The sequence below is a fragment of the Garra rufa genome, chromosome 1, assembly GCF_049309525.1.
Source record: "Garra rufa chromosome 1, GarRuf1.0, whole genome shotgun sequence".
In the NCBI taxonomy this organism is placed as follows: domain Eukaryota; kingdom Metazoa; phylum Chordata; class Actinopteri; order Cypriniformes; family Cyprinidae; genus Garra; species Garra rufa.
This window is the reverse complement of record NC_133361.1, coordinates 75,276,323-75,285,486: the sequence shown is the minus strand read 5'-3', so window position 1 is coordinate 75,285,486 and position 9,164 is coordinate 75,276,323. Positions and strand designations below refer to the sequence as shown.

At 44.5% G+C, this 9,164-nt stretch overlaps 1 pseudogene; it reads left to right on the top strand.

Moving 5' to 3' along the window:
- Positions 1 to 2,022: 2,022 nt before the first annotated feature.
- On the top strand, positions 2,023 to 8,066 carry LOC141320039 (uncharacterized; annotated as a pseudogene).
- The last annotated feature ends 1,098 nt before the right edge of the window (positions 8,067 to 9,164 follow it).

Below are 9,164 nucleotides of genomic sequence, written 5' to 3'. Positions count from 1 at the left end.
AGATATACTATAAATGTATATATTAAGGAAAACAAAGTTACATTTTTTAATTACTAAGTGGCAATTGAGAGAAGAGTTGCCATGGCGACTACGGCGCGTCTTCAGTCAACAAAGAAGACTGCTTAACTAAAGGCAAACTCTTGTCTCTCTCTTTCTTCATTGCAAAAAAAGACTATTCTCATCTGTTGAGTGGACTCCCAGGGCAGGGTCTGCAACACACTGTACTTCACAGGTCAATTGGGTTCTTTCATCGTATAGCACCATCAAGTGGCAGAGCTGTGCTTTTTTTAATTTGACCAAAGATTGCTTAAGATATATCATTCCGTTCATGAGTTATATCCATTTTAGTAAAAGTGGCCCCGTCTCTTTTGAGTGGCCCCTTCAACTTTTTTTGATAATTATTTATATTCACTGTCCAGGGAACATTTCCGCAATTGTTTGGTTCCGATTAGGCAACTAGTTCGCAAAAGTAGGTTTTCAATTTACTTCGTAGAACAACTTTTATTAACCGCCTTGACCCAATGATTTCAAAATCAGTTTTTTTTAGTCTATGACAAACGGTCTAGAATTTATGAGCATTTTTGCATTTTCGATCACTGTAGCGTCCCCTATAGTCTTTTGATCTGATAAGCGAGCAATACTACTACCATCTGACAAAGTTTCAGCTCTCTAGGCCTTACTGTTTGGGCTGCACAATCAGTTTTAGGGAAGAATAATAATAATAAAAAATCCTTACAATTACAATAGGGTTTCAGCACTACGTGAACCTCTAAATATAGAAACATATATGTAGGAGCCTTACTTATTTTTCATAATTTTTCTACCCATTTAGTTATATATTTTTGTTGTATTGTTTTGTAGTATTGTTAATTCTGTTAATTCTGTTTATTTCTCTGAGTGTTGTGGTACTTTTCAGTTTGAATATGTTTTATATATTTTCCATTGCATAAGAAGGCTTAAATAATTAAACTATAGAGTGCTAACTACTGTGAAACTGTCTGAAAGGGTTAATTGAGATATTATGTGCAGGGCAGAGAAATGTTGCAGACTGCTGAGAATAGCACTTCCTGTTTTGAAAGTCTAACAGGATGTATGAGCTGTGTGTGTGGACGGTGGAAAGAAACTTCTGCTTTAAGACGCCAACAGTCGAGAGAAGATGCAAGGAAGAAGAAAAATATAGCAGGGTGTGTCTCTGAAAGAGATTTCAGAAGCACTTAGGGAACTAAGAGCAATTGAGCTTCTCCAGCGCTGTTAATTACTTTTGATTTCTCCTATTTGCTGAGCTTGAATAAAACTTTTAAACTTTGATAGATTGACTCCTGAACCATTTTTGAACACGCATAGGACTATTTGAAAGTCCAACAATTTGGTGACCCCGACGTGATGGTACACGGAGTTTTCTGAGACAAAGGGAAATATCTGAATTCAACACAAAGAGCCGGCTCATAATCAAAAGGTAAGCAGAAACCTTTTTAATTAAATTCTGCGATTGATTATTCTAAATGAAGTGTTGAATTTGGACTATTTTCTGGTGTCAGTGGAGAAATCAACAGTAAAAGAAAATTAAATACTGTGTGAGGAAAATAAATACTGTGTGAGGAAAATAAATACTGTGTGTGGATACTGTGTGAGGAAACTATATTCTGTGTGAGGAAATATTTAGACCCTAAATAAAAGAGTCAGGAGTCTTACAGAACTCCACACCTGACGAGGTTGGTGCTGGCGTAAGACCTAAAAACCTCTCCTGACTGAGGTAGTGGTGTACCCACTATAAAAAGCTGAATTGACCAAACTAGTGCTGTAAATTACTAGTGTCGCTGCGCGCAAGTGGCGAACTAGGTGGATGTATCTGTAACTCCGAGAGGAGATAACAAAAAAGCAGAGCTCTACATAATTTACAAGTAAGAAATTTGACAGAAGTTCGTTGATTTATTTGAAGATTAGGGGCAGTTTAGGTGCATCAGAGCGTGAGTGACGCTAGCGAGGGACAGAGTAGGGAGCGCGCAGACCATAAAAGACGTCATGGAGGGTGAATTCGATAGGGAATGTACGGAGTATGATTGTCCTACTCTTGGACAACAGTGGGATAAGATGATTGAAATTGTAAGAACCCAAACTGATCCAAAAGATATGAAAACACGCATGCTAGAATTAGAAATGTGTAAACATGAAATGATTGAACATTTTGGTGATGATTGTATGGAAAGGAAGGGGTCTCTGTTTCAGAAAGTGGGTGTGAAAGAGAAGAGAGCACAAGAGGCAGTTCAGAGACACAGAAAAGAGGAAGTGGGGCTATTGCAGAGGCGAGCACATGCGAAAAGAGAAAAAGAGTTAGATGCAAATCGTAGAAGATGGGCTAGAATTGCACTCGCAGCGGCTATTTTAAACCCAAACAAGAAAGAGGACAGACAGGGTGGCTGTGAAACAAAGTTGAGCAAGAGGCAGGAAGCAGAGGCTAGTTCTGCCCGCACCCCCACAGCTCCTACCGTGCAGAGACTATACCCAGATCCCCCGCCCCCATACAACCCAACTACAGGTCAAAAGTTGAAACAGCTACCTCTTAGGAAAATTACGAAACAAATGCCGCTGTACAAAGTAAAAGGTGGAACTTTGGAGTTGGATGAGGAAGAAAGTCAGGGTCGTAAAGATAGCGTGGTAGAATCCTTCGTTGAGGAAGAGGTAGAAGAGAATAAAAAAGAAGAAGATGAAGAAAGTGAACAAGATTACCCAGTAGGTGAAGAGATAGTAATTGAAGGACATGTAGAGAATAAGAAAGATAGGAAGGGAGCCAGTAAAAATGACTCTGATGATGAGAAACAAGAAAAAATGTTTATTACTTTAGAGGGTACATTTGCTATTGGTGAAGATAAAGAAGGACAGATGAGAGGTAGAAAGAGGAACAGGGGAAACTTGTCCAGAACATCCCCATCTAGATCCAGCGCCAGGCTAAAAGACATGTTGCACAGGAAAGAGGAAGGGAAAACCGATCTGTCTGAAATGGGAACAAAATTCCAGTTGCCCATATTGGCTGGCTCTACAGGGCCTGTGTATCAACCGTGGTCCCTTACGGACTTGGAAACATTAGTGAAGAAACTCCCTGCCATTACAGAGGGAGGAGGTAGATGGGTGAACAAACTCTTTGCATTGTCACATGGCCAGGTCCTCTCCGTGGGAGATTTAAGACAAATAATGAGCAGGGTTTTGTCAGCACACCAGATGGCAGATCTAGAAAATATGGCACTCACCAGAAATGTAAGCAATAGCGCACCATTGGTAACTGGTGGAGGCCAATCACCCCTGTGTCAAGCCATAAGAGATAAATTCCCTACACCTGATACCATGTTTGAAAACATGAAATTTAAACATAAGCCTGGTGAGAATGGAGCGGCATATATAAATAGATGCTCTCAAGAATGGGAAGAGGCGTGTGATGAAAATCCTATGTCTAACCCTGTCACTAATAGAATTTTCAGGGCAGCAGTGCTACATGGAGCACCAGCTGGCGTGACTCAAGCAATGGAGCAGTCCCCTGAGGTACCAGGCAGTGATGATGCAAAGTGAAAAAGGTACGCAGTACATTTTATTGACAAAGCAGTAGAGAGGGCAGAGAAAGAAGGAAGTGAGCTATTGAAGCTGCAGAAGGAGCTTCTGAGACTGCAGGTCGAGGAGAGGAAGTCAGCTAAAAATAGAGAGCCGAAACAGATGGCTCAGCAACAGCCTACCCTCACACCCACGCAGCCACAACCACAGGCTGAGCCTGTACATAAAACTTCTGTAAAATACCATGATTATGTTCCACAATACCCCAAACAACAGCAGTGGAATGGAGGTAGGGGCCATAGGGGAAGAGGCAGAGGGGGTGGAGCAAATGGCAACATATGTTACAGATGTGGAGGGGTAGGTCACTGGGCATCCAACTGCTCAGAGGGCCAAAGAAAATGTTACCACTGTGGGGGAGTAAACCATGTAGCCAGAGATTGCCCCCAACAACCACATAGAGCGCCCCTAGGGGTCAGGGTAACCAAAGAGCCAGGGGCCAGCCGCAGAGAGGGGAATGGGGTGGCAGACCAGTGCCCTACAACCAACTTAGTCACCAGCAGCCACTCAGTCCAGAGTGGAATCAGTCTGATGACTACTATGCATGAAGGTCCCCACAGAGAGCCCAAGAGAGGGCTATGGCCGAGCCCCTCTTAACCATCACTGTAAATAATAGTGACTTACAGGCCCTGGTTGACACTGGAGCAACTTACTCCACTATTACAAAAGACATTGACAAACAACATCTTTCAGACAGAAAGGTGGGTGTAATGGGTTTCTCTGGGGACACAGAACATTGGCCATTGACTAAACCACTTCCTGTCACCATTGCAGGTCAGAAATTGATACATTCATTCCTATATTCGACAAATTCTCCAATACCATTGTTAGGTAGAGACCTACTAATTAAAGCAGGGGCCAGTACTCCAGAGGGAGTCGTTGTATCCTTTCCAACAGGGCAGAAGATTAACTGCTCCATACAAGGTGGAGTAGGCCACAACCAGTGGCTGCTGGCACCTTCACCCACCCCAGATAGTTATGCAGACATTTACTGGGCTCTGCTGACCCCCTCGCAAACCGGAGCTTATTCATTTTTCCAGAAATGGAAATCGTGGATATATACCTTGGACATTTTTACTCCGCCCCCTGATGACCTACACTGTACGTTGTTTTATGACAGACAGGAAGACCATGTTTATCAGGAAGCATTTTCTGGTGTTGAAGGCTCTCAATGGAGCATAAGAGGCATGGGACTGCTGATAGGAAAGGAAGGTGTAGTGGCTCCTGTATGCCTAACGGCCGAACAGGAGGGCTGGTACATGATGAGGGAATCAGCTGCCCCACACATATCACTGGCTCTGCACCCTATGCATGAAGCCAGAGAATTGGGCTCCATGACAAAGAGGCTTCTAGCAGTTACTGATTGGGAACCAACTGAGAATAGACAGCTATACTACTCCCCCTCAACAGACAGTTTCAAGGTGGTAGAAGAAACCACTGACTTAGGCATCTTGGAACATAAGTGGATCCCCAGGTGCCACGGCAGAGATAAATCAGACGGGGAAGGGGCTGTGGAATTGATTGAATCTATGCCTCAAGACTTGTGGTCGACAGGACCCACTGATGTGGGGTATTGTGACATAACACCTGTCACTTTCGAAATATCGAATGGACCACCAGTGTGGATTCCACAGTACAGGAACAGACCTGAGGCAGTGGCTGGTATCAGGCCAATAATTGAAGGATTGCTTGACTCCGGGGTGCTAACCCCATACCAGTCGCAATGGAACACACCAATATTTCCTGTCCCAAAACCAGGAGGGAAGTATAGGATGGTGCATGATTTGAGAGAAGTGAATAGCAGAGTTACCACCCCCATAGTTGCTGTCCCAGACCCATACACTGCATTGTCCATGGTGAATGCATCCCACCAATGGTTTTCCTGCATTGATATGGCTAACGCATTTTTCTGCGTGCCCATTGCAGATGAATGCAAAAAGTATTTCGCCTTCACATTTGAAGGAACACAATATTCCTATAACCGCCTCCCACAGGGATTTATCCTAAGTCCAGGAAATTCAATCAGGTCATGAAACAACAACTGGAATCCTGCCAGTTTCCGGAGGGCGTGGTCACCATCATGTACATGGATGACCTGCTGGTCTCTGCTGGGTCACCAGAATCCTGTCTAGAGGCCACGGGCATTGTTTTACACAGACTGAGGGAGGCTGGGCTGAAAGTGAGTAAAGAGAAATTGCAGGTATGCAGACAAACAGTTACCTTCCTAGGGAGAGTAGTGGGAGCAGGTGGAAATGGTGTGTCACCAGCACACAAGAGGGACATTTTGACACACCCAAAACCTATCACTGTGAAGGAGATGCTTTCCTTCTTAGGACTGACAGGGTTCAGTAGACACTTTGTGCCACAATATGTGACTCTGACTAGCCCTCTAAGGGACATGGTGAAACAATGTGGTATGAGAAATTTGAAAGCACAGCTACAATGGACAGTCGAAGCAGAGGAGGCGTTTCAGAAAACAAAAGCAGAGCTAGCACATTGTAGCAATCTTTGCACCCCAGACTACAAACTGCTCTTCAGATTAGATGTATCTGAAACAATCACAAGTGCACACGGGGTGCTTTACCAAAAGCAGTCAGGCAACAGACGAATTTTACTGTACGTGAGTGTGCTACTAGACCAGGTGGAAGCTAGACAGCCCCCGTGTGCTAGATTCGCTGCAGGCCTAGCTAAGATCATACAGAAAACATCGCACATCGTTATGGGTCACACGCTGTTGATCCTAACCTCTCACTCAGTGGTCAGCTTCGTTAATTCCAGCGCTTTCACTTTCTCTGCTTTGAGACAGAGGAGGATGTTGAACATTTTGACAGCACCAAACATTACGTATACTCACAATGGGGTTAACATGGCTGACCTCCTGACTGATGGAGAACCTCACGATTGCGCCCCCTTGACGAACAGATTGTCGGTGGTGAGGGAAGGTTTATTGGCCAGTCAACTTCCTGAAACAGACAACCCTATCACGCTTTTTACTGATGGTAGCTGCCACAGAGCTGATGACGGAACATTGAAGGCAGGATTTGCTGTGGTTGAATTGCAGGGTGACAAATTTGTGACAGTAAAAGCAGAACCCCTGGTGGGGAAACAGTCAGCACAGAAAGCAGAACTGTTAGCATTGATCAATGCATTGAGACACTCTGAGGGTAGAACAGCAAATATCTACTCTGATTCTGCATACGCAGTTTCTGCAGCCCATGTGGAGCTGCCTGTGTGGGTCAGATGAGAAAGAAGCAAGAGAGCTCTCAGAAGCCATAATGCTACCTAGCAAAGTGGCTATTATTAAGTGCACTGGTCATTCCCAAGGAACTGACCTACTCTCGAGAGGGAATGAGGCTGCAGACATGGCGGCAAAACGTGCCTCGGGTTACCTACAAGGTCAGTTTGTGGTAGTAGCAGAGCCAGATGTGACATCCCTTCTCCCTGAATTTTCAAGGGAATTCTTGTCGGAGCAGCAGGACATGGCTGCCCCAGAAGAAAAATCTGTGTGGAAAAACAAAGGTGCAGTCAGGCATTCTGATGGCCTTTGGACATCCCCAGATGGTAGGGTTCTACTACCGGCTTCATTGGCCCCAATTGTCTTGAAAGAAACTCATACTCCTGCCCACTGTGGTGACAAACAAATGGCACGAGCGTTGCAATCTTGGTGGCATCCTTTTATGCCACATCTGATTACAGGGTACATAACATCGTGTCCTATCTGTCAAGAACACAACATTAAGCCATCCATGAAACCGTCCCAGGGTTCGTTTCCTCTCGCAAATGGTCCTGGGGATGAAATTGTAATCGACTTCACTGACATGTGTGAAAAAGTGCAGGGAAAAAGATATCTGTTGGTGATGGTGGATGCCTACACTGGTTGGCCTGAAGCATTTCCTGTTGGCAAGGAGGACAGCACTGCCGTTATTAAGTGCTTGATAAACCACTATATACCACACCACGGTTTCCCGAAAAGGGTCAGATCTGATAATGGCTCGCATTTTAAGAATGAACATCTAGCTCAAGTGGAAAAGGCATTAGGTTTGGTACATCACTTTGGCGCAGTCTACCACCCTCAATCGCAAGGGAAAGTTGAACGTTTGAACCTCACGTTGAAAAACAAATTGGCTAAAATCTGTGCACAGACCAAATTGACATGGTTAGCGGCCCTTCCACTGGCCCTGATGTCAGTCAGGAGCTCTGTAAACAGAACTACGGGATACACCCCGTTCGAGCTCTTGACTGGTCGCCAGTTTCCTGGTCCACATGCACCATTGCAACTGGAACCAGTTCAACCCCTATCGCATAAGGTGTATTACGACAAACTAGTGGCCCTTGTTGGGTCGTTTCACGATGTAGTGCCCATTGATGACATGGTTCACGAATACCCCGCCCAGTTGCCAAACCGCACCTGGGATTGGGTGCGATTGAGAACCTACAAGCAGGAAAAGGAGACACGTGGTACCACCTGAGTCAGTGTTGTCCGGCGGATCAGCCGTCCAGATCCTTGGAGGACACCAGAGTGGACCTTGCTTCACAGGTCCAAGAGAGGGAGGATACAGGTGACACACAAAATACAGGTGACACACAAACACATACACATACAGGAGAAGATCTAAAAGAGAATTTCCAACCATCACAAAGTAATCTACAAGCCCTGCAAGTGGTCCATAAGACTGGGGATTTATTCACAGCCCCTAGAGGTGAGCCAGTAGCTCATTGCATCAGTGCAGACTGTGCATTTGGAGCAGGCATAGCGAGGAAATTTAGGGAAAGGTACGGGGTTGAAAAGGCGTGGGCCCAAGAGAAGACAAAAGGTGACTGTGCCGTAACACACGAAGTAGACAGGATTGTTTTTCACTTAGTCACAAAAACATTTGCCAGGGATTTACCCACCTATGAGGATCTTGAGAACAGTTTAAGCTGCATGAGAGTGTGGTGTGACAGGCTAGGCATCACCAAATTATCTATACCCCGGCTGGGGTGTGGTTTGGACAAGTTGGAGTTCTGTAAAGTCCTTCACATTATTGAGAAAACCTTTAGAGGTTCGAACATAGCAGTTTTTATTTACCATATTGATTAGTATAGCAGTGTGTTTTTGTGTCTATTATCATTTTTTGTTTATACTTATTGTGAGAGACAACATATGTCCTGGATAGAGAAAATAGATTGGAATAAAGTACCTACGTTTGCGACTCCCTGGGAAGAGGACATAGAATTGTCCAGCGTGAAATTAGCTTCAGTCCAGGTACAGGGAGAAAAGAATCATGAGAGTGAAATTGTGGGAGAATTGGAAATTTCTGGGGGTCATAGGAGTGATAGCCTTGATAATAGTGGGAATAATTCTGGGAATAGAAAGGAGTCACGGAAAGAATAAGACACTGTCCAGACATGAGAGAGCCGTAAGAAGTGAAATCCTGCAAAATGGAGGCGAGATAAAAGACCCATGTTTAAAGAAATATGGAGGGATTGAGTTAAATTACACCAAAGGTTCAACCACATCCTATACATTCGACTTGTGCGATGTTATAGATTGTGGTGGGAAAGATAGTTCATGGAGGAGATACGAT